We start from the raw sequence: 25,343 nt of genomic DNA, 5'->3' as shown, positions 1-25,343 counted from the left end.
AACATCTTAAACAACGAATTTAACTCCAAAATTCATGAAATTCTTAAGAACATTGAAATTTCCATTTTCTCAACTAAGGGTCCGATTTATACCAAATCAACTCCGATTCTTACCAAATTTCACAGATTCGACTTAATTATTATTTTAAACTTGTACTGGGCTCCAGAACCAAAATACGGGCCCAATACCATCAAGATCACACACCATTTCACTTCCAAAAGTCCTTATATTTTCTAGCAAATAATTTTCTTTAAAAATTCTTTTCTCGGGCTAGGGACCTCGTAATTAGATTCCGGGCATACGCCTAAGTCCCATATTTTACTACGGACCCTACGGGACTGTCAAATCACAAGTTCGGGTTCGTTTATCAAAAATATTGACCGAAGTCAACTTTAATCAATTTTACATGCCAAAATCAACCTTTTTCTTAAATTTCAAATAAAAGCTTTCGGAAAATGCACCCGGACCGCACACGCAAATCGAGGAGAAAGGAAATGAGATTTTCAATGCCTCGAAACCCGAATTTAAATTCTAAAATACAAGATGACCATTTGGGTCATCACACTGCCTTGGGTCTCCTATTGGACTGAAGGCAGCAACTCAACTCAGGTCAACACAATCCAGTACCGAAATCTGCACAGAAATTGTAGAGTGCAGTATCAGTACAACCGATCCCATGTACTAGTAAGTGTCAAGCCTAACCTCGGTGAAGTAGTGACGAGACTAGGACAGGACACCTACATAACATGTGCAATTAAACAATATACGAACACAATAACAACTAAAAGAAACTAAACAGGGAATTACAGGAGGGGAAGCATGCTAAGGGGGTTGCAAGATAAAGAATAGAGGAACTTAACAGCTAGTACACCTTGAACCGATAATAATAAGTAAACACAGCAAACAAAAAGTGTACGGCATCACCCTTCGTGCTTTTACTCTCAACCTCACCATATAATCAATAATAGGAACGTGCACGGCATCACCCTTCGTGTTTTATCACTCGACCTCACCAAATAAATATTAGAAGCATGTACGGCATCACCCTTCGTGTTTTATCACTCATCCTTGCCATATAAATAATAAGAACATGCACGGCATCACTCTTCGTGCTTTATCACTCAACCTCACCCAAACAATAGACAACAATGATAGAGGGATAGAAATGACAACATCAAGTCTTACTTCAACACTTAGTCCCACAATACCAATCTCAACTTTGAGTCAATACTCTATCAAAACTAAATTCAGTAGAACATAATAGGAAATTGCTCAGCACATCGAATAGATAATCTAAACATGAATAATATGATTAAAAAAATACAACATTTACAAGAATAAGACTTACTCATATGCTACGACTCGACAACAACATATAGATATTCGTCACCTCACCTATACGTTGTACTCAACATCCAAACACGTAACAAATAAGCAAGTAATACCTAATCCCTCAAGCTAAGGTTAGCCATGACACTTACCTCGCTTCCACGGCCAAACTCAAGGCTCAATCACCGTTTTTCTCTAGTTTCCACCTCTGAACCACTCGTATCTAGTCATAATTAACTTTATAAAATCAATTATCTCTAAAGAAATCAATTCCAATGCATAATTATAAGTTTCCCAAAATTTTCCCAAAATAGTAAAACCCGACCCCGAGTTCGCTTGGTCAAAACCCGAGGTTCGGACCAAAACTCATTCACCAATTCATCCACGAGACCAAATAAGTAATTAGTTCTGAAATCTAACCCCAAATCGAGGTCTAAATTCCCAAATTTGCAAAATCCCTAATTCTCCCAAAATCCCTAATTTTCTACCCTTAAAAACAAGATTTAGGACTAGAAATCTAATGGGTGTTGATGGAATTTGAAGGAAATGAGTTTAAGAACACAAACCTATGATTTGGTGTTGAAATCACTCTTCAAGAATCGCCCTAGGTTGAGTTTTAATGGAGGAGATAAGAAATTTTGAATCATTCCCATTTTTAAGTCTATTTTTAAAAACACTAGACAGATCTTCATCGCGTTCGCGATAGAGCTGTCGCGATCACGATGCACAGCGGCCACAAAGGCCTTCGCGTTCATGAAGAGTTGCTCGCCTTCGTGATGGTTTGCCCCCCCTCCCGACCATCGTGTTCGTAGGCCTAGGACCGCGTTCGCGAAGAACAACTCATGACATTCCCAGCCCACCTCCAATACACTACGCGTTCGCGTAAGGCCGGTCGCGTTCGCGAAGAGCTAACCCCCAAGTTCTCCGCGTTTGCAATCGAAGCCTCACATTCGTGTAGAAGAAATCCCTCCCCAGTCAGCTTGCACTTCGCGATCGCGAAGCACAAAATACATGTACACTAGAAATAGCAATTACACCAGATTTTTCAAGTCTAAAATATTCTGTAGCCTATCCGAAACTCACCCGAGCCCTCGGGGCTTCAAACCAAACATGCACACAAGTCTTAAAATATTATACGGACTTACTCGCGCGATCAAATCGCCAAAATAACAACTATAACTACGAATTTAGCACCAAATTGCATGAAATTTTCAAGAAAGTTTCAAAACTTCTATTTTCTCAACTAAAGGTCTGAATCACGTCAAATCAATCATGTTTCTCCCCAAATTTCATAGATACGATATAAATATTATATTAAATCTGTATCGGGCTCTAAACCAAAATACAGGCCTGATACCAACGAGATCAAACATTAATCAACTTCTTTAAATCATTAGATATGCAGTCTTACAATTTTCATCAAAAATTCATTTCTCGGCCTTGGGACCTCGGAATTCGATTCCGGATACACGGTCAGGTCCCATATATTACTACGGACCTACCGGGACCATCAAAATACGATTCCGGATCTGTTTACCTAAAATATTGACCGAAGCCAACTAAAATCAACTTTTTAGGCCAAAATTTGTTATTTTATAAATTTTCATAAAAGCTTTCCGGAATTATACCCAGACTGTGCACGCAAATCGAGGAGAGATAAATATAGTTTTTAAGGCCTCGGAACACGGAATCGAGTTCTAAAACGTAAGATGACCTTTTGGTTCATCACACTTTCTTTTCTATTCTTCAGATCTCTTCAACCACCCCCTTCTTTCCCCTCTCCCCCCCCCCCCCCTCCTTTTTTCTTTATATTTGTGTTCGTTTACTTTTTTCTTCTTTTCTTTAATAAGTTTAACAAAAGTTTTTGAATTAATATGTAGATCTACTAATTTGTAAGACAAATATGGGAACTAATCTACAGGAATTCAGAATTTGATTTATCAAATTATCAAGCAAATTGAGGAAAAAATAAAATGAAAGCAAATTGAGGAAAAAATAAAATGAATTAACATAGTTCTGAAAGCTATTGATAAGATGATTGGATTGATTTGGTTGCAGCAACATATGATTTCTGTCATGACCCGAATTTTCCACCATCGGGAGTCGTGACGGCGCCTACTAGTGAGAGCTAGGCAAGCCAACCATTCGAATTATTTACCTTTTTCCCATTTTAGCCCTTTTACAATTAATAACCAACAAGTGATAAACAACAGAAATCTAACAAGCGGAAGACTAAAATGTAATTATTAAGAAAGATGCCAATACCAATCCATACAAAAACAAACTACCCAAGACTGGTGTCACAATTCCACATACTATCTAGGAATGCTACAAATAAAAGTCTGAAAGATTTATTACAACACTGTCTCTGAATTATGTGAAAGAAACAGACTAAAAGGATAGGAGAAGACGGCAAGGCATGCGGGCGCCTGCAGGACTACCTCGGAATCTCCAACTGGACTGAAGGCAGCCACCCAAAGCTATAGTCCCAAAGCTGTTATGCCGGGATCTACACACAGTGCAGAGTGTAATATCAACACAACCGACCTCATGTGCTGGTAAGTGCCTAGCCTAACCTCGACGAAGTAGTGACAAGGCTAGGACCAGACTACCAATTAAACCTGTGTAGTAAAACATATGTAGCGGAAAAGAAACACAATAATGTACAGTTAAGAATGGGAGGGAAAACATTAAATGATAATAGAAAGACAGCAGGTAAATACAAGGAACACCATAACTCAAGTATCAACAAGGATTAGAAATCAAACAAGTGCACGGCATCACCCTTCGTGCTTTTACTCTCGTCCTCACCATAATAAACAATATAAACTACACGGCATCACCCTTCGTGATTTTACTCTCATCCTCACAAAAATTAATATAATCGGCACAGAATTATACATCGTGCGGCACGGCAAGGCCCTTCGTGCTTTTACACTCTTCCTCAAAAAATCATACACGGCATCACCCTTCGTGCTTTAATACTCTCTCACCAAAACAATGCACGGCATCACCCTTCGTGCTTTAACACTCTTCATCACCCAAACAACAATCACAAACAATAAGGGCAAGGAAATAAATAAAATTACAAATAAATCCCGGCAAGGGAACAATAGTTCAACAATCAAATTCCGACAAGGGAACAATATCAAAAGCATCAACATCCCGGCAAGGAAGATAGCATTAAAAGCAACAACATCCCAGCAAGGGAGACAGCATTAAAAGCAACAACATCCTGGCAAGGGAGACAATATAATAATTCTCTTCTCTTTTTCACTTTTACTTCACAACTAACTTCACAACTTGAGCCAATGCTCTATAAGATTCAATTGCCGATTATGCTTCCACAACTCATTATACAATTTGAGTCAACGCTCCTCAATGTTCAAATATCACTATTACTTCCACAGGATTTATCCAACAATAGAAGTCATCACTTAAGGCATGGACAATACAAACAGAGTCACGTTAGTCATAGAATAAGACTCAAGGGCATGCTTGACACCAACGTATAGATACTCGTCACCATGCCTATACGTCGTACTCAATGAATATCACATAGCAAATAGGACACAACTCTTAATCCCTCAAGCTAAGGTTAGACCAAACACTTACCTCGATGCTACGAACCCAATTCAAGTCTCAGCTATTGCTTTACCTCTTGATTCCACTACCAATTCGCTCGTATCTAACCACAAGTTACTGAACTATATCAATAAATGCTAAATGAATCAACTCCAATGCATGAAAATAGCTTTTCTAAAGTTTTTCCCAAAAAGTCAAAAATCGCCCCTGGGCCCACATGGTCAAAATCCGAGGTTTGAACCAAAACCCGATTACCCATTCCCCCACGAACCCAAATATATATAATTTATTTTGAAATCGGACCTCAAATCGAGGTCCAAATCCCCAAAATTTGAAAAATCTAGGTTCTACCCAAAACACCCAATTTTCCCCATGAAAATCATTGATTTTGAGTTGAAATCATGTGAAAAGATGTTATAGATTAAAGAAAACGAGTTAGAAATGACTTACAATCGATTTGGAAGAGAAGCTGTCTTTGGAAAATCGCCCATGTTTTGAAAGAGTTTGAAAAATGGAAGATTTTCGGCTAAGTTGTGAATTTGCAGGTCGCAGATGTCGCAATTGCAAACCCCTTCAAGACCTGCTATCTTCGCAATTGCAAAGAACATGTCGCAATTGCGACACGGGGAAAATTCACTAAGCTTCGCATTTGCGACTCTAGCCCCATTCGCCATTTGCGATCAAGTGGTCGCATTTGCGAGCAAGGCCTGCCCCGACCATCTTCGCATTTGCGATCAATATTCGCATTTGCGAGCTAGGCTTCGCATTTGTGAAGCCTGCAGACCTGCAATATACCAGCAATTTCCTAAGTGCAAATTTCATTCTGTGGCTTATCCAAAACTCACCCGAACCCTCGGGGCTCCAAACCAAACATGCACACTAACCTAAAATATCATACGGGCTTGCTCGTGCGATCAAATCACCAAAATAACATCAACAACTATGAATTTAGCATCAAAACTAAAGAAAATCTCCAGAACTTTCAAAGTTTCAAATTTTACAACTAAGGTTCCGAATCACGTCATATGACCGCCGTTTCTTACCAAATTTTACAGGCTCAACTTAAACCACATATAAGACATGTACCGGGCTCCGGAACTAAAATACGGACCCGATACCATCAAATTCCAAACATATTCCATTTCCAAAAACCCACATATATTCCAGAAAATAATTTTCTTTAAAAATTCATTTCTCGGGCTTGGGACCTCGGAATTCGATTCCGGGCATACGCCCAAGTCCCATATTTTCCTACGGACCCTCCGGGACCGTTAAATTACGGGTCCGGGTTCGTTTACCCAAAATATTGACCGAAGTCAACTTAAATTCATTTTAAAGGCAAATTTTATTATTTTTCAAAGATTTTCACATAATGGCTTTCTGGCTACGCGCCCGGACTGTGCACGCAAATTGAGGTGAGGTAAAAAGGAGGTTTTAAGGCCTCGGAACATAGAATTTATTTCTGAAACAAGTGATGAACTTTCGGGTCATCACAATTTCAAATTATTTCAACAAGATTTTCATAAAAGTAGCATATTACTTGTCATTTGACATTATTACACTCAACTCACCAAGATTGTCAATTTACCCCAAAATAAAGTTTTAAGCCTTCAGTCTCCTTCGACCGCAATGGTACCTGCCTAATTGGCAGCACTTTCCCTGCATGAAATATTGTGGAGTTTGGTATACAAATCCACCTGTAGGCATTTGTAGGCATTGTGATTAATTTGTTGAAGAAATAGGAATAGATTAAGATTTTGTTATATCTTAATTCTTACTCATTTGATTGAAAAGAGATGGTTAAATCAAGCATTGAACTTGGTATTATTATTGAAGTATTTTAATGGTTAATTAGGATTATTAGTGTAAAACTATGAGTAAGAAAAAAGAAAAAAAAAGTTTACCAAAGAAAAAAGATTTCTGGCGTGGCGCTCGCATGGTTTTGACGTGGCGCACATGTGTAAAACACATCATTTTGTGAGACTAGTTTTAGTGTTTGAGGGGGATAATAATTCACTCCAAATACATTTAAGGGGTAAAAAATCACCCGTTTAGTTTGAGTGTTCAAACATATTTTCTGGACAAGTTTAATGGGGCCTTCATGTATTTTGCCTTAATTATATTTGGATAATCAATTTTTATTACTTAACAATATGATCATTATGCATAATTCTCATAAGACATTGTTGATATTAAATTAGATCTTATTAATTTTAGTTTATAAACATTTTTTTAATAAAGGGAACTTGTGATGACCCGGCCAGTCATCTTAATCATTAACGACATGATCCCCTATTAACTATTTTTTTCAAGTTTATTTCTGCTAATGTGATTTGTCGGGATGTTCGATTTTGAGTTTCGGGGAGTTTTGGAACACTTAGTCCCTAAATGAGAGCTTAAGTGTTAGAAAGTTGACCGTAGTCGGAACAGTGTGAAGACGGCCTCGGAATGGAAATCTAAAGGTTCTATCAGCTCCGTTGGGTGATTTTGGGGTTAGGAGCGTGTTCGGATTGTGTTTTGGAGGTCCGTACCTAATTTAGGCTTGAAATGCCGAAGGTTGAATTTTTGAAGTTTCTGGTTCGTTAGCGAAATTTTTATCCGAGGGTCGGAATGGAATTCCGAGAGTTGTAGTAGTTCTGTTGTGTCATTTGGGATGTGTGTGCAAAATTTCAGGTCATTCGGGCGTGGTTTGGATGGGGTTTTTATCAAAAGCGGAATTCGGAAGATTTTAGAAACTTTAGGCTTAAATCCGATGTGTTTTAGTCATTTTGATGTTGTTTGAGGTGTTTTGAATTGGTATAAGTTTGAATAACGTTTTAGGATATGTTGATGCCTTTGGTTGAGGTCTTGGGGGCCTCGGGGTGATTTCGGATGGTTAACGAGAAAATTTAGAAAATGTTGTAGCTGCTGTATTTTTGCTGCTTCTGGTATTTTCGCATATCGGTTTGGTGACCGCAGATGCGGCGCCGTAAAAGCGGCTAAGGGACCGCAGAAGCGGATTTTGGCCTTTCCTTCAGGTTCCGCAGATGCGGAAGGGACACCGTAGAAGCGGTGTCGCATCTGCAAAAATGTAATCACAGATGCGCTTTCTAGTGTCTAAATGAAAGTCGCAAATGCGGCAAAGTTTCCGCAGAAGCAGGACCGCAGATGCAGTCTCAGGGTCGCAAATGCGGAAATCGCTGGGCAGAACATATAAATAGTTGCCTCCGCAAATTTGACGGATTCTTTCACTATTTTCATCCGGGTTTGAGGGGTCATTTGGACTTTGATTTCAGTGTTCTTGTTATGTATAGACACGTGAGAGTACGAGGTTTCTAAAAATGTGAATTTCACCCGATTCCGAGAAGTGGGTCCGAGGGGCATTTTGGTTATTTTACATAATTTCGCGTATTAGCTTAGACTTTAATTGTAGAATCAGTTACTTGAAGTGTTATTTACATTATGCAACTGAATTGAATAGATTTGGGCAATTTAGAGTCGAGTACTCATGGCAAAAGCATGGTTTCAGGTTGACTTTGAGCCGGTTCGAGGTAAATTGCTTGTCTAACCTTGTGTGGGGGACCTTCCCCTTAGGATATGATATATTTGGTAACTGAAATGCCTTGTACGTGAGGTGACTAGTGCGTACTTGAGCTAATTATTTAAAATCCATTTTACTTTAAGTATTTCAATTGATTTCTTTTTTCCTGCTTTATTCTACTTGCGAATTTAGCCTGTTGTAGTTTAAGAAAGCATGTTTAGTGGATTTAATTGCCTATTTGCTTAAATTGCCTTAATTGCATTACGTGAAGCATGTTAGGCTAGAATTAACTGTTTACTTAGTACGAAATTTTGCATTTAACTGAGTATTCTTGTGTTGCTTCTATGTGTTTTTAATTTGGGACTACACGATGGCATCCTGGGAGATCCTCTATATGTATTTATGATCTGGACTGAGGTATGGGATACCAAGAGATCTCTGGCATGTATATTGAGGATACCAAGAGATCCTCGGGATACCAAGAGATCCCTAGCATATATTGAGGATACCAAGAGATCCCCGGGATACCAAGAGATCCCTAGCATATATTGAGGATACCGAGAGATCCTCGGGATACCAAGAGATCCCTAGCATATATTGAGGATACCGAGAGATCCTTGAGATACCAAGAGATCCCTGGCATATGTTGAGGGTACTAAGAGATCCTCGGGATACTGTGAGATCCCTGGTTACTTCCTTGTGGTTTGCCTTCATCTATGTTTCCGTTATTGTACTCTTATTATCATGTGTAGATTCTTACTGTAGATTCTCAATTGTACTGCTTATCTTATCCTGTCATCTCTATATTTATTTAATCTCAGTAGGGCCCTAACCTTCTTCGTCACTAACCAATCGAGGTTAGGCTTGGCACTTACTGAGTACCGTTGTGGTGTACTCATGCCTCTTCTGCGCATGTTTTTCATGTGCAGATCTAGGTACTTCTACTCAGGCCTACCATCCTTGAGGGAGGCGACTGCTTAGAGACTTCGAGGTACATCTGCCACGTCCGCAAAACGAGAAGTCCCTTTCTATTCCTGCTTTTAGTATTTAGCCCTTCTGTACTTCCGTTCTTATTTGACAAAATTCTGGAGTTAGAGCTATGTAGTATTTCTTTTTCTTAGCTTGTGATTCGTGGGTTTTCGGGTCTTGGATTTGGATATTGATTTTGAGATTTATATATGGTGTACAGTAAGATTTAAACATTGTTATTGCCTTATTTCTGTTTTTAAATTGTTTACTTCCGCAAGTTTTGGTTATCTTCCGCAATTTAGGCTTACCTAGTCGTAGAGACTAGGTGTCGTCGCGATGGTTCACGGAGGGCGAATCGGGGTCGTGACAAGTTGGTATTAGAGCTCTAGGTTTATAGAAGTCATGGATCACAAGCCGGTTTATTAGAGTCTCACTGATCGGTACGGAGACGTCTGTACTTATCTACGATAGGCTATGTAACTGTTAGGAAAACTTTCACTTCATTTGATTTCCTTGTCGTGCGGTGTTTTGACATCACATTTCTAAACTTCTGTCTTCTATTCTCTCACAGATGGTGAGGACATGTGCTACCCGAAATGATCAGGCACCTGCGCTCCCACATGCACCACCAAAGTCTTCATAAGAACTCTGGGGCGAGGGCCAAGGTGAACCCGGATTAACGATGAGAAGCGGTCAAATCAGTAGCAAAGGCACCAGGACGGACGGTTGGTTGAACCGGGCGATAGCTTCGCGATCGATAGCTCAGTGAGGTACGCCACCCTACTGCAGCCGTTAGAGGCCGGGGCTGGGGTAGAGGCTGAAGACGCGCACGTAGTGCAGCCAGGGCACCTGCGCGAGCTACCGCCAAGGTACCACCAGTGGATCCAACCAGAGTCCAGTCACCTGACACGCCTACTGCTACTACTACTCCAACTCTTCAAGAGACTTTGGCACAGTTCATGAGCATGTACACCACTTTGGCTCAGGCAGGATTGCTTCCCCTTGCTACAGCTACATCCCAGGTCGGGGGAGGAGCACAGACTTCCACCGCCCGCACTCCTGAGTAGCGAGTTCATGTTGAGTAGGTCCCTGAGATTATTCCTGTGCCGCCTGCAGTGCCAGTTCAGCCCGAGGACAGGGCAGCGGCTTCCGAGGATGAGCAGTTGAGGCTTGAGAGGTTCAAGAAGTACAAGCCCCCTGTATTTAGTGGTCTAGCATCGGAGGATGCTCTGGGATTTCTTGATGAGTGTTACCACATTCTCCGTACCATGGGTATCTCGGGATCGAGCGGGGTTTCTTTCACTACCTTCCAGCTTCGAGGAGCCGCCTATGAGTGATGGCGCACCTATGAGTTAGACAGTCCAGATGAGGCTGCTTCACTGACTTGGACTCAGATTTTAGATCTGTTCCTGAGAGAGTATGTTCCTCAGAGCCTCAAGGACGCATGGCGCGCAGAGTTTTGAGTATTTGCGCCGGGGTGCTATGACTGTTTCAGAGTATACTGTCCGTTACACCAGTTTGGCTAGGCATGCACTAGCCTTGGTTTCTACTGTTCGCGAGAGGGTTCACCGGTTTATTGAGGGGCTTATTCCCAGCATCAGATCTAGCATGGCTCGTGAGTTGGAGATGGATATTTCTTATCAGCAGGTGGTGAGCATTGCTAGGAGGATTGAGGGTATGCATGCTAGGGGGAGAGAGGAGAGGGAGGCCAAGAGGTCTCGATAGTTGGGCCATTATTCTGGTGCCCGTACCCCAGCTACAGGTCACCATGGTAGGGGTTATATGAGTCGCCCTGTTCATTTAGCTCTTCCAACAGCCAGTAGTGCTCCAACTCCTCCTAGGCCTCAAGAGCCTTATTATGCACCTCCAATTTCTAGTGCACCTCCTGCGCAGGGTGCTTTCAGAGGTCAGTCCAGCAGACCTGGCCCTAGCTAGTCGCAGCCACCACGTCCTCCCAAAGCTTGTTTTTGAGTGTTGTGACACACGCCATGTGGTGAAGGATTGCCCTAGACTTGGGAAGATGCACTTCCACAGACTTCTCAGCCACATCGTGCCCCGCAGAGTTCTCAAGCTATGATTAGAGCTCCAGTAGCTACCCCACCTGCTCAGCCAGCTAAAGGTGGAGTCAGGGAGGTAGAGGTCGCCCTCGAGGGGGAGGCCAAGCCAGATACTATGCCCTTCATGCCCGTACCGAGGATGTTGCCTCCGATTCTATCATCACAGGTATTATATTGGTTTGCCACATAGATGCATCGGTTCTATTCGATCCATGCTCTACTTACTCTTATGTGTCTTCTTATTTTGCTCCACATTTAGGTGTACCTCGGGATTCTTTGAGCTCCCCTGTTTATGTTTCTACTCCTGTGGAAGATTCTCTCATTGTGGACCACTTTTATCGGTCGTGTTTAGTTGTTCTTAGTGGTTTTGAGACCAGAACTAATTTATTATTACACAGTATGGTTGACTTCGATATTATCTTGGGCATGGACTGGTTGTCGCCCCATTATTCTATTCTTGATTGTCACGCCAAAACCGTGACACTGGCTATGCTAGGTGTACCGCGTGTTGAGTGGAGAGGTACTTTAGATCACACTCCCAGTAGAGTTATTTCTTTTCTTAAAGCTCGGCGTATGGTTGAGAAGGGGTGTGACACGTACTTAGCTTATGTGAGAGATGTCAATATTGATACCCCTTCAGTTGATTCAGTCCCAGTAGTACGGGATTTTCCCGATGTGTTTCTAGCTGATCTTCCAGGCATGCCACCTAATAGAGATATATTGGTTTTGGCATTGATCTGTTGCCGGGCACTCAACCCATTTCTATTCCTTCGTATCGTATGGCTCCTCCTGAGTTGAAGGATCAGTTACAGGAATTGTTTGATAAGGGTTTTATTTGGCCCAGTGTATCACCTTGGGGTGCTCCTATCTTGTTTGTGAAGAAAAAGGATGGTTCTATACGTATGTGTATTGATTACCGCTAGTTGAACAGGGTTACAGTGAAGAATCGTTATCCTTTGCCTCATATTGATGATCTGTTTGACCAGCTTCAGGGCGTACGGGTATTTTCTAAGATTAATTTGCACTCAGGTTACCATCAGTTGAAGATTCGGGAGCTAGACATCCCGAAGACTTCTTTTAGGACTCGGTATGGTCATTACAAGTTCCTTGTCATGTCATTTGGGCTGACCAATGCCCTAGCAGCCTATATGCATTAGATGCATAGTGTGTTCTGACCGTATCTTGACTCGTTCTTCATTGTCTTTATTGATGATATCCTGGTGTATTCCCGGAGTCGGGAAGATCATGAGCAGCACCTGAGGACTATGCTTCAGACTTTGAGAGAGAAGAAGTTATATGCTAAATTCTCGAAATGTGAGTTTTGGTTGGATTCAGTGGCATTCTTAGGCCACGTGGTATCGAGTGAGGGTATTCAGGTGGATCCGAAGAAGATAGAGGCCATGCAGAGTTGGACCAGACCATCCTCAGCTACAGAAATTCGCAGTTTCCTTGGTTTGGTGGGTTACTACCATCGTTTTGTGGAGGGTTTTTTATCGATTATAGCCCCCATGACCGGGTTGACCTAGAAGGGTGCTCCGTTTTAGTGGACGGAGGAGTGTGAGGTGAGCTTTCAGAAGCTCAAGACAGCTTTGACCATAGCCCCAATTTTGATACTGCCTATAGGTTCGGGGTCTTATACGGTCTATTGTGATGCCTCGAGGGTTAGCCTCGGAGCGGTGTTGATGCAGGACGGTTGGGTGATTGCCTACGTGTCCAAACAGTTGAAGATACATGAGAAGAACTACCCTGTTCACGACCTTGAGTTAGCTGCCATTGTTCACGCCTTGAATATTTGGCGCCATTATTTATATAGGGTTCCGTATGAGATTTATACTGACCATCGGAGCTTGCAGCACCTGTTCAAGCAAAAGGATCTAAATTTGCGCCAGAGGAGGTGGTTAGAGTTGCTAAAGGACTATGATATCACTATTTTGTATCACCCGGGCAAGGAAAATGTGGTGGCCAATGCTTTGAGTCATCGGGCAGAGAGTTTGGGGATTCTGGCTTTTTTACCAGCATCAGAGAGGCCTATGGCGATGGATGTTCAGGCCTTAGCCAACCAGTTTGTGAGATTGGATCTTTCAGAGCCCAATCGGGTTTTAGCTTGCATGGTTTCTCGGTCTTCCTTATTTGATCGTATCAGGGAGCGGCAGTATAATGACCCTCATTTTCTTGTCCTCAAGGACAAGGTTCAGCACGGTAATGTCAGAGACACGACTATTGGTGATGATGGGGTATTGAGGATGCACGGTCGGATTTGCGTACCCAATGTTGATGGGCTGTGATAGTTGATTCTAGAGGAGGCCCATAGTTTGCAGTATTCCATCCATCCGGGTGCCGCAAAGATGTATCAGGATTTGAGGTAGCACTATTGGTGGAGGCGGATGAAGAAAGATATAGTTGGATTCGTAGCTCGGTGTCTCAACTGTCAACAGGTTAAGTATGAGCACCAGAGACCGGGTGGGTTGCTTCAGCAGATAGAGATTCCAGAGTGGAAGTGGGAGCGGATCACCATGGATTTTGTAGTTGGGCCCCCACGAACTTTGAGGAAGTTTGATGCTATTTGGGTGATTGTGGATCGACTGACTAAGTCCGCTCATTTCATTCATGTGTGTACTACTTATTCTTCGGAGCGGCTGGCGGAGATTTATATCCGGGAGATTGCTCGTCTGCATAGTATTCTATTGTCCATCATTTCAGATAGAGGTACTCAGTTCACATCACAGTCCTGGAGAGCCGTTCAGCATGAGTTGGGTACTCGGGTAGAGTTGAGTACAGCATTTCACCCTCAGACAGACGGACAGTCCAAGCGAACTATTCAGATTCTTGAGGATATGCTCTATGCGTGTGTAATCGAGTTTGGAGGGTCTTGGGATCAATTCTTTCCATTGGCGAAGTTTGCTTATAATAATAACTATTAGTCCAGCATTCAGATGGCACCGTATGAGGCTTTATATGGTAGGCGGTGTAGATCCCCAGTGGGTTGGTTTGAGCCGGGTGAGGCTAGACTATTGGGCACAGACTTGGCACATGATGCTTTAGAGAAGGTTAAGGTGATTCAAGATAGACTTCATACAGCCCAGTCCAGACAGAAGAGTACGCGGACCTGAAGGTTCGTGATGTTTCCTATATGGTTGGAGAGCGGGTTCTGCTTCGGGTTTCACCTATGAAGGGCGTTATGAGATTCAAGAAGAAAGGGAAGTTGAGTCCGAGGTTTATTGGCCCTTTTGAGATATTGAGGCGTGTTAGGGAGGTTGCTTATGAGCTTGCCTTACCTCCCAGCTTGGCAGGAGTTCATCCGGTATTTCATGTTTCGATGCTCCGGAGGTATCACGGTGACCCGTTGCACGTGTTGGATTCCAGTTCAGTCCAGTTGGACAAGGATCTATCTTATGTTGAGGAGCCAGTGGCAATATTGGACAGGCAGGTTCAGAAAGCTGAGGTCAAAGAACATTGCATCAGTGAAGGTTCAGTGGCGGGGTCAGCCAGTCGAGGAGGCGACCTGGGAGACCGAGCAGGATATGCGTAGCCGTTACCCTCATCTTTTCACTACTACAGGTATGTCTCTATGCTTGTTCAAGGACGAACGAATGTTTAAGTGTAGGAGGATGTGATGACCCGGCTGGTCGTCTTAAGAATTAACGACCCGATCCCCTATTAACTACTTTTCCCAAGTTTATTTCTGCTAATGTGATTTGCTGGGATGTTTGGTTTTGAGTTTCGGGCAATTTTGGGGCACTTAGTCCCTAAATGAGAGCTTAAGTGTTGGAAAATTGACCGTAGTCGGATCAGTGTGAAAATGGCCTCGAAATGGAAATCTGATGGTTTCGTCAGCTCCGTTGGGTATTTTGGGGTTAGGAGCGTGTTCGGATTATATTTGGGAGGTCCGTAGCTAATTTAGGCTTGAAATGCCAAAGGTTGAATTTTTGAAGTTTCCGGTTCGATAGCGAGATTTTTATCCGATGGTTGGAATGGAATTCTGAGAGTTGCAGTAGTTTCATTGTGTCATTTAGGATGTGTGTGCAAAATTTCAGGTCATTCGGATGTGGTTTGGTTGGGTTTTTGATCAAAAGCGGAATTAGAAGATTTTAGAAACTTAGGCTTGAATCCGATGTGTTTTGGTCGTTTTGATATTATTTGAGGTGTTTTGAGGATTGGAATAAGTTTGAATAACGTTTTAGGATATGTTGATGCCTTTGGTTGAGGTCCCGGGGGCCTCGGGGTGATTTCGGATGGTTAACGATAAAATTTAGAAAATGTTGCAGCTGCTGTATTTTTGCTGCTTCTAGTATTTTCGCATATCGGTTTGGGGACCGCAGATGCGGCACCGCAAAAGCGGCTAAGGGACCGCAGAAGAGGATTTTGGCCTTTCCTTCAGGTTCCGCAGATGCGGAAGGGACACCGTAGAAGCGGTGTCGCATCTGCGAAAATGTAATCACAGTTGCGCTTTCTAGTGTCTAAATGAAAGTCGCAAATGCGACAAAGTTTTCGTAGAAGCAGGACCGCAGATGCAGTCCCAGGGTCGCAAATGCGGAAATCGCTCGGCAGAACATATAATAGTTGCCTTCACGAATTTGAAGGATTCTTTCACCATTTTCATCTGGGTTTGAAACTTTTGTAAGAGATTTTTGAAGAAAACAAAGGGGAATCACTTGGAGGTAATATCCTTGACTTTATAACTCGTTTTTATGTGATTAAAGACCTTATTAGTGGTGAGAAATTTGGGAAAAATGGTTAATTAGGGCTTGAGTTTAAGAGGCCTTTAAATAGGGATTTGAGGGGTCATTTGGACTCCAATTTCAGTGTTCTTATTATGTATAGACTCGTGAGAGTACGAGCTTTCTGAAAATGTGAATTTCACCCGATTCCGAGACGTGGGACCGAGGGGTATTTTGGTCATTTTACATAATTTCGCGTATTAACTTAGACTTTAATTGTAGAATCAGTTAGTTGAAGTGTTATTTACATTATGCAACTGAATTGAATAGATTTGGGCCATTTGGAGTCGAATACTCGTGGCAAAAGCGTGGTTTCGGGTTGACTTTGAGCTGATTCGAGGTAAGTGGCTTGTCTAACCTTGTGTGGGGGACCTTCCCCTTAGGATATGATATATTTGGTAATTGAAATACCTTGTACGTGAGGTGACGAGTGTGTACTTGAGATAATTGTTGAAAAATCGGTTTTACTTTAAGTATTTCAATTGAGTTCCTTTTTCCTGCTTTATTCTACTTACGAATTTAGCCTGTTGTAGTTTAGGAAAGCATGTTTAGTGGATTTAATTTCCTATTTACTTAAACTGCCTTAATTGCATTAAGTGAAGCATGTTAGGCTAGAATTAACTGTTTACTTGGTGCGAAATTTTGCATTTAATTGAGTATTCTTGTGTTGCTTCTATGTGTTTTTAATTTGTGACTACGGGACGACATCCCGGGAGATCCCCTGTACGTATTTATGATCTGGACTGAGGTGCGGGATTCCAAGAGATCCATGGCACAAGATATCCTCGGGATACCAAGAGATCCCTAGCATATATTGAGGATACCAAGAGATCCTCGGGATACCAAGAGATCCTCGAGATACCAAGAGATCCCTAGCATATATTGAGGATACCGAGATATCCTCGGGATACCAAGAGATCTCTAGCATATATTGAGGATACCGAGAGATCCTCAGGATACCAAGAGATCCCTGGCATATGTTGAGGGTACTAAGAGATCCTCAGGATACTGTGAGATCCCCAGTTACTTCCTTGTGGTTTGCCTTCATCTCTGTTTCCGTTAATGTACGTTTATTATCCTGTATAGATTCTTACTATAGATTCTCAATTGTACTGCTTATATTATCCTGTCATCTCTATATTTATTTAATCTCAGTACGGCCCTGACCTTCCTCGTCACTTCCCAACCGAGTTTAGGCTTGGCACTTATTGAGTACCACTTTGGTGTACTCATGCCTCTTCTGCGCATGTTTTTCATGTGTAGATCCAGGTACTTCTATTCAGGCCTACCATCCTTGAGGGAGGCAACTGCTTAGAGACTTCGAGGTATATCTGCCGCATCCGCGGACCGAGAAGTCCCTTTCTATTCCTGCTTTTAGTATTTAGCCCTTCTGCACTTCCGTTCTTATTAGACAAAATTCCGGAGTTAGAGCTATGTAGTATTTCTTTTTCTTAGCTTGTGATTCGTGAGTTTCCCGGTCTTGGATTTGGATATTGGTTTTGAGATTAATATATGGTGTATGTCGAGCGGCACATTTAAACACTGTTATTGCCTTATTTTCTATATTTAAATTATTTACTTCCGCAAGTTTTGGTTATCTTCCGCAATTTAGGCTTACCTAGTTGTAGAGACTAGGTGTCGTCGCGATGGTTCACGGAGGGCGAACCGAGGTCGTGACAGAACTGTTAGAAAAAATATTAAAATTATTCGAAAAGCAATAAAAAATTTAAAAAATATAATTAAGACTTCACATATGCAAATTAGAGTATCATCTTTACTTGTATAATTTTTATATCTTTTTTAATTATAAAAATTGGTAAAATCATTAATTTTGTAGATCATTATACTTTAAAAGATTCAAGTTCAATAGCTTATTTGGCCAAACTTCTTCAAAGGCAAAAATATTCTCCCCCCCCCCCCAAAAAAAATATTCTTTTTAAGAAGTTGAGGTGTTTGACCAAACTTTTAGGAGGAAACAGGCTATAAGACAAGATATTTTCTAATTTAATTGTTTAATAATCTAGTTAGCTTTAGCTTGAAAATATTTAAAAAGATATTCAAAGAATTGAAAAAATCTTACAACACTGAAGTTATAATAAGAATGATTCTAGCTCAAATGCATTAGACAACATTAAGATAAAAAGTAGCTACAAATTTAATTGCCTACTATTTTCTACCGTAATAACATTACATGCTTTAAAATATTACATAGTATAAACTTTAAAAACATGGACGTAGTAATTAATAAAAGTTGACAACATATGATTGCAAAAAATTATTTTTCACTAAAAATAATATATATTTATTAAAATATTATATATGATTAATTTTGGGGTCGTAATTTTTGTGGGCCTAAAACTACTGCTTTAGTGGGTTAGGATTGAGCCGCCCTGCTTAGCATTTCCTGGTACTTATAAATGGGATGTTCATTAAAATACACAAACAACATTGGGATTCTTGTCACAACCCGGATTTCCCACCCTCAGGAGTCGTGATAGCGCCTACTAATGAGAGCTAGGCAAGCCAACCCTTAACTATCTAATTCCTTACTAAATTACTTCCTTTTAACAATTACGAGCAATAACATAAAAACAGCAAAACTTTAAATAATTAAGCGGAAGATAACCATGAAATATCTTAAGGCTACGTCTATTACAACTTTTAAAACCTCAAATACCCCAAAACCTGGCGTCACAATGTCACAGACTGTCTAAGAGTTTCTACATACAAGGTCTGAAGAAATGCAATACACTGTTTCTGAACAAAGGAAATGAAACAGGAAATAGAGATAGAGCGAAACGCCAGGGCCTGCGGACGCCTACAGGTCTACCTTGGGTTTCCGAGTGGACTGAAGGAAGCCCTCCAACTACTGTCCGAAAGCTGCTCCGGGATTTGCACACAGTGTAGAGTGTAGTATCAGCACAATCGACCCCATGTGCTGTAAATACCTGGCCTAACCCTAGCGAGGTAGTGACCAGGCTAGGACCAGACTCCAGATAAACCTGTGAAGTTATATAACATATGGCGGAAAAGTAACAAGTAATAAGCAATTAGAGCTGGGAAAGGGGAACATGCTTCGGGGGTAGCTGACAAAACAAAATAACAAGAAATAACAAGGAAGCTAATAATATAACTTCTAACATAAATAAAGAGAAGTAAAGTCAGCTTTCACTTTCAGTTTCCATTTTGTTGCAGGCGTCTAATCCGATCTCGTTTCTCATATCTTGTGGTAGGCGTACCACCCGCTCCCATTTCATCATATCTTGTGGTAGGCATATCACCCGCTCCCATTTCATAATATCTTGTGGTAGGCGTACCACCCGCTCCCATTTCATTATCTTGTGGTAGGCTTACCACCCGCTCCTATTTCATTATCTTGTGGTAGGCGTACCACCCGCTCCCTTTTACAGTTCATCACACAATCACAAGAAATCCCGGCAAGGGAACATAAGTGATATAATAACTTCCCGACAAGGGAACAAAAATAATATAAAAATTTCCCGGCAAGGGAACAACAATATCGAAATAGTCATCCCGGCAAGGGAGAATCAGCTATAACCAATCTCACTTAGCTGGTACTCAGTTCAATTAATGAAAATGCTCAATCATAAAAGATCATTAATTAAAGCATACACAGTGTCATTCAAGAACACAACAACTTTCAATTTAAGACCCACGGTCATGCTTGACACAAACGTATAGATACTCGTCACCATGACTATACGTCGTACTCAACAAGAAGAAAGTAGCAAGTATGACTCAACTCCTAATCCCTCAAGCTAGGGTTAGACCAAACACTTACCTCGAAGCTTTGAAAATCACTCAAGCCTCAATTATAGCTTTACCCCTTGATTCCACCACCAATCCACTCGAATCTAGTCACAAGTTACTTAATTACATCAATAAGTGCTAAATGAATCAACCCCAATGCATGAAAATGAGTCTTCCCCAAAGTTTTACCCAAAAAGTCAAAATCACCCCCGGACCCACGTGATCGAAACCCGAGGTTCGGACGAAAACCCGTTACCCATTCTCCCACGAATCCAAATATATAATTTGTTTTGAAATGGGACCTCAAATTGAGGTCCAAATCCCCAATTTTAGAAAAAACCTAGGTTCTACCCAAAACACCCAATTTCCTCCATGAAAATCTTTGGTTTGAAGTTGAAATCATGTTAAAAGATGTTAAGGAGTGAAGAAAATGAGTTAGAAATCACTTACCAGCGTTTTGGAGAAGAAAGGTTATTTGAAAAATCGCCTCTTATGTTTTTGGGGTTTTGAAAAGTGAAAAATAGCTGAAATTCCCGTTTATTTATACCCCTCTCAGACCCCCTGTGCGGACCGCATCAAATGGACCGCGGCCGCACAGGCCTCCCTGAAGACCTGCAGTTCAGCACCCTGTGCGGACCGCACAAAGGCGACTGCGGCCGCACAGCTTCCACCGCGCCCCGCACAAAGGCGACCGCGGCCGCGCTGGCCCCTTTGCGGTCGCACGCAATTTCTCGCGGACCGCATTAGAGGGTTCAGAGGCCTGCAACTTCCTAAACCTGCAACATCTGACTTTCTAAGCCCAACCCAAGTATACACACGACCTCAAAAACATCCTACGAACATATTCGTGTAATCAAATTACCAAAATAACATCACGAGCATCGAATTAAACCTCGAGATCAATGAAATTTCTCAAAACTCTTTTAAACATCAAATTTTTCAATTAATGTCCGGATCGCGTCAAACAACGTCCGTTTTAACCAAATTTCACAGGAATGACTCAAGTCATATATAAGACCGTACCAGGCGCCGGAACCAAAATACGGGCCCGATACCATTGCTTTCTAATCAGTTTTCATTTCAAATTTCCTTAAACAATTTCTGAAAATAATTTCACTTAAAAAAAATCATTTCTCGGGCTTGTGACCTCGGAATTCGATTCCTGGCATAAACCCAAGTCCCATATTTTTCTACGGACCCTCCGGGATCGTCGAATCACGGATCCGGGTCCGGTTACCCAAAATATTGACCGAAGTCAAATTTATTCATTTTAACATCAAAACTTAGCATTTTCACAGAGTTTCGTATTTAAGCTTTCCGGCTACGCACCCGGACTGCGCACGCAAATCGAAGCGACTCTAATGATTTTTTCAAGGCCTCGGAGACACAGAAATCAACTGGAAGCAAGTGATGACCCTTTGGGTCGTCACAATTCTGAACACTATCTTTGATAAGATTCTGACTCTTTTAATTACAACTATGAAGCTCTTACATTTATATGCGCACAATTACATAGATAAATATCCATTGGGTTAAGAAGATCAACTAGTTGGCAAGCAGATCTATGATCTTAAGTTTAGAATTAAAGTAAATGACACAAAAAGACATATATGATAGATTAAGAAAAAGTAGATGATAAAGTCATAAAAGAAGTATAAATTTAATAATACTTGAACTTAAATTTCTGGATTCTTGCTTGTCCATTTGGATCACTACCTTCCACTATAGAAATCTAGCATAGTATATGGGAAATTGAAGTGTCCTAAGAGACAACCTTATCACATTAGAAAGAAAAAGAAAGAGAGACCAGGCCACTGTCTCGATGTACTTCTGAAGAGGGGGTTACGATTCCCAAAGTTTTTAAAAAAGGAAAATATATATATGAACGTTTATTGCACGTTAATAATGGTACGTAATAATTTGAGCATTTATTTATATGAAGGAAATTTTATATATCATAATACAACAATCATTTTTATTCCGAATTTTTTTTATTACATTAGCATAATACATGAGTTTAAAATAAAAGAAAATCGTCAAAATTTACACAAATAATCAATTTTGTCATGTTAGTTAGATAATTATTTATTATAGTTTAAAATTATTTAATGTAATGGTATCTTAACGAACACTTCTTTGTGGATAATATTTTTTTGTTTATGTTTCCTCCTAATGCGTTGGGTGCTCTGCCTTAACCAGAACTCTTGTTGTCAATCTTGATATCCCTCTTGAAAGTGCAACATATAATTGTTTGTGTAAGAAAACATATTGCGGTAAATATAGACCAATATTTAGGATTTTTGTCTTATTCTTTATTTATTATATTTTTACAACATAAACATACTAAAAATTATTTTCACATAAATTTAAAAGGATATTCCTTAGTTTCGGAAGACGAAAGTTGAATTCAGGGATAAGAATATACTTAGAAGCACATTAACCAGTAGCATAACTTTTGCATGTATGCCGTTATTGTCAAAACTTCTATATACCATCTGTGTGCTATTACATAAGCTATAACGCGTTTCTAAGTTTTTCAGTAGCATGACAGGCATATTTTTCTTCAAAATTAACCTATATACAATGGAAGATCAATTTTAACTTAGTCTATTATATATACGGTGACACTAACATAAGTAAGAAATAAGAAAATTGACAACAAATATGTACGGTAGAAGGCCATTTGGTATTAAAGTATTTTAAGTATTCTTCTTGGTAGTAATTATTGGTATCATTTTCTGCTGAGCCAAAAACTGAAAAACGTTTTGTTTTTACTATAAAATTTTGCAATCAACCTTTTATTTAGTTGATCAACATATTCATTTTTGTTAGCTAAGATATCTTTTAATTCTATCATGTGATTTGCACAAATTGTATTTTAATCTAATGATAGAAATATTTCTCTTATTAAATACATTACAATTACCATTGGGATTGATAATCAAGTGTTCGTGAAGAACCAAAATATCTTTTATTGGATGCTCTTCTTCGTTTTCGACCTAAAGCAAGAAGACACTGAATACTGAATATGTTCTTACTTTATATTTCTTGTCATTTAAATCTTTTTCATTTGAGGCTAGAAGTATAACTTTGGAAAGTGAGCTTTTACAGTCTCTGCTTTTGTCGATTTTGGAACTACTTGTAGTACTTGACAGAAATCACCTCCCAAACTATTAATTTTTCACCAAACGGTTCATTAATATCCAATATATCTCTAGACTCCAGGCAATTTTTTCAATCGTTTGACACTTAACCATAAATGCTCCATCCCATATTATCAATTTTTGTTTTTCTTATAAATTTAGCATCATTGCTCTGCTTTGATTGTGATGGTTATTTAAGTTGTTTGAAGAGGTATATCAAATCTAAAGTGGGTAGTCTCAGAATAAAATCGTTATTGGTACACCACTTGCTATTATTGCTAACATTGTCATATCTCTTGATATGATATTTGCAGGTAATGCATGATATAGTAATATTATTTTGATTCCACCGAAGACATCTACAAAGAATAATTCCGTTATACCAGAGTCGACTCTTTATAATATAGTCTTGAAAGCTTATTCTTGTTTAGGATTTAGCTTTAACTGTGCTTCCTAAGACACTTGTATAAAATTTTGATTCTTAATAATATACTAACCTTTTACTTTGTGTTCTAACGCTCTTTTTATGGAATAAATTTATATACCCTGATAGTTTTTTAACTTGAATAAGAATTTTACTGATATGATGAATTTAAAACTAATTAAATTAGATTCTCTTGCTAATTAATTGATTAAAATATTTAATTATTTAGTTTTAACATAAAAAATAATTTATTCTATCTTGATTCAGATCTTAATATAAGTTCATCTCTTGTCTTGAATATTTAATCTTAATTATATTTATTCATCATAAATTTATTTTTAAAGAGTAAAAGATTGATACGACATTTCACTTTTAGATCTTTATGTCACTCTTACCAACCATCTTTTTTTTTCTTTCTCACACATTTATATTCTTAGATTATTTCTTAGTTGTTGTTTAACAATTGGGTATTCTTCAATATTACACCAAAAATTAATTTAAAAAAATATTATTTGAGTAGGAAAATAGTTCAAATATATTATCGTGGGGGTATTTATTTTCTCAAATTCAACTCTTTATGAAGTCCATTTTATATTACTTTTATTTTTTCTTCGTATTGGACATTATGTAGTAGTAATGTATTGCCAATACGGAGGATTCTTATGAAATTGATTTTATTAAACCTTCCTATATATTTTTTTAATAGACAAAATTTTATTAATTTTAAAATCTTAAATATTAAAAATTAGCATAGAACGTATTGTAGTCCAATAAATAGGTTATTGCAATTATATCATTTTCCTATGATTTCTTTCGTTTAATATTTTAGGGCTATTTTGACATATTAATATTGTATTTATATTTTTATAATAATATAGGCTCTCATTTTTCTAAATAAATTTGGATAATATTAGTCAGTAATAGGACATTATAATACATTTTCAAATTAAATTAGTAATAGGAATTTTTAAGAAGTATATCCTAAAAGTAATAGGATTACATGACTAAAGATATTTACTTGTTCAATTTTATATGAATTAGACAGCCCGAAAATAATTATACTAATAGGATTCCTAAAGGTAATCATGTAGGATTCCTAACGTATAGTATTATGTCCTAAAACTAATAGGATTATAAGGCTAATATCTAAAATTTTGATTGTCCTTTTCTTATGAGTTATTATGCTTAATATTATAAGGTTATTTTGGTAAACCGATATTGTATTCATATTTTTATTCTAAAAAAGGCAAACCCGATTAAATTATTAACAAGAGGGCATGGGGTCCATGATTATGAGGATGGAAAATAACAGAGTTTTATTTAAAACTGAAAATGAAGAAGACATAAAAGAGTAAAACCAAAAACAAAAATTGAGGGACCCGTACAGTTCGGGAAGATTGAACCCGACGTGAATCGAACACGCAACCTTCTGATCTGGAGTCAGACGCGCTACCATTGCGCCACGAATCCTTGCTGTGCAATTTCTTGCACAAATCTGATTTTGTATTCTTGACACCCTTTTGTTTTTTTGCGACGACGAATTGAATATATAACGTGAAAATTTTTCTGGAATGAAAATTATAAATTAAAACAATGTCTCACAAAAAAAAAAAAAAAAAAAAGAGGAGAAAAAAGTACAAATATTTTGAGCAGGGAACGAGGTATTTTACAATATTAAGAAGGACAGTTGGAACTCATGGAGTCATAGTGTGGATAGAAGCATATATGAGACGGGATAACAAATATTAAATGGAGAATGAGGACATAATTAGATTAATAAAATAGAATTTGCAATGGATGAACACTCAAATTTCTTAATTAAAATTT

General features: G+C 39.3%; 1 non-coding gene across 1 annotated transcript; it reads right to left on the bottom strand.

Annotated features, from left to right (window-relative positions):
- Positions 1–24,914: 24,914 nt before the first annotated feature.
- Positions 24,915–24,986, bottom strand: TRNAW-CCA (transfer RNA tryptophan (anticodon CCA)). The gene has a single exon. It is a non-coding gene; the product is annotated as a tRNA-Trp (tRNA).
- Positions 24,987–25,343: the final 357 nt, after the last annotated feature.

This window comes from Nicotiana tabacum, chromosome 11 (genome assembly GCF_000715075.1).
Source record: "Nicotiana tabacum cultivar K326 chromosome 11, ASM71507v2, whole genome shotgun sequence".
NCBI classification, from domain to species: domain Eukaryota; kingdom Viridiplantae; phylum Streptophyta; class Magnoliopsida; order Solanales; family Solanaceae; genus Nicotiana; species Nicotiana tabacum.
Note: the sequence above shows the minus strand (reverse complement) of the source record. Positions and strands in the feature narration are given on the sequence as shown.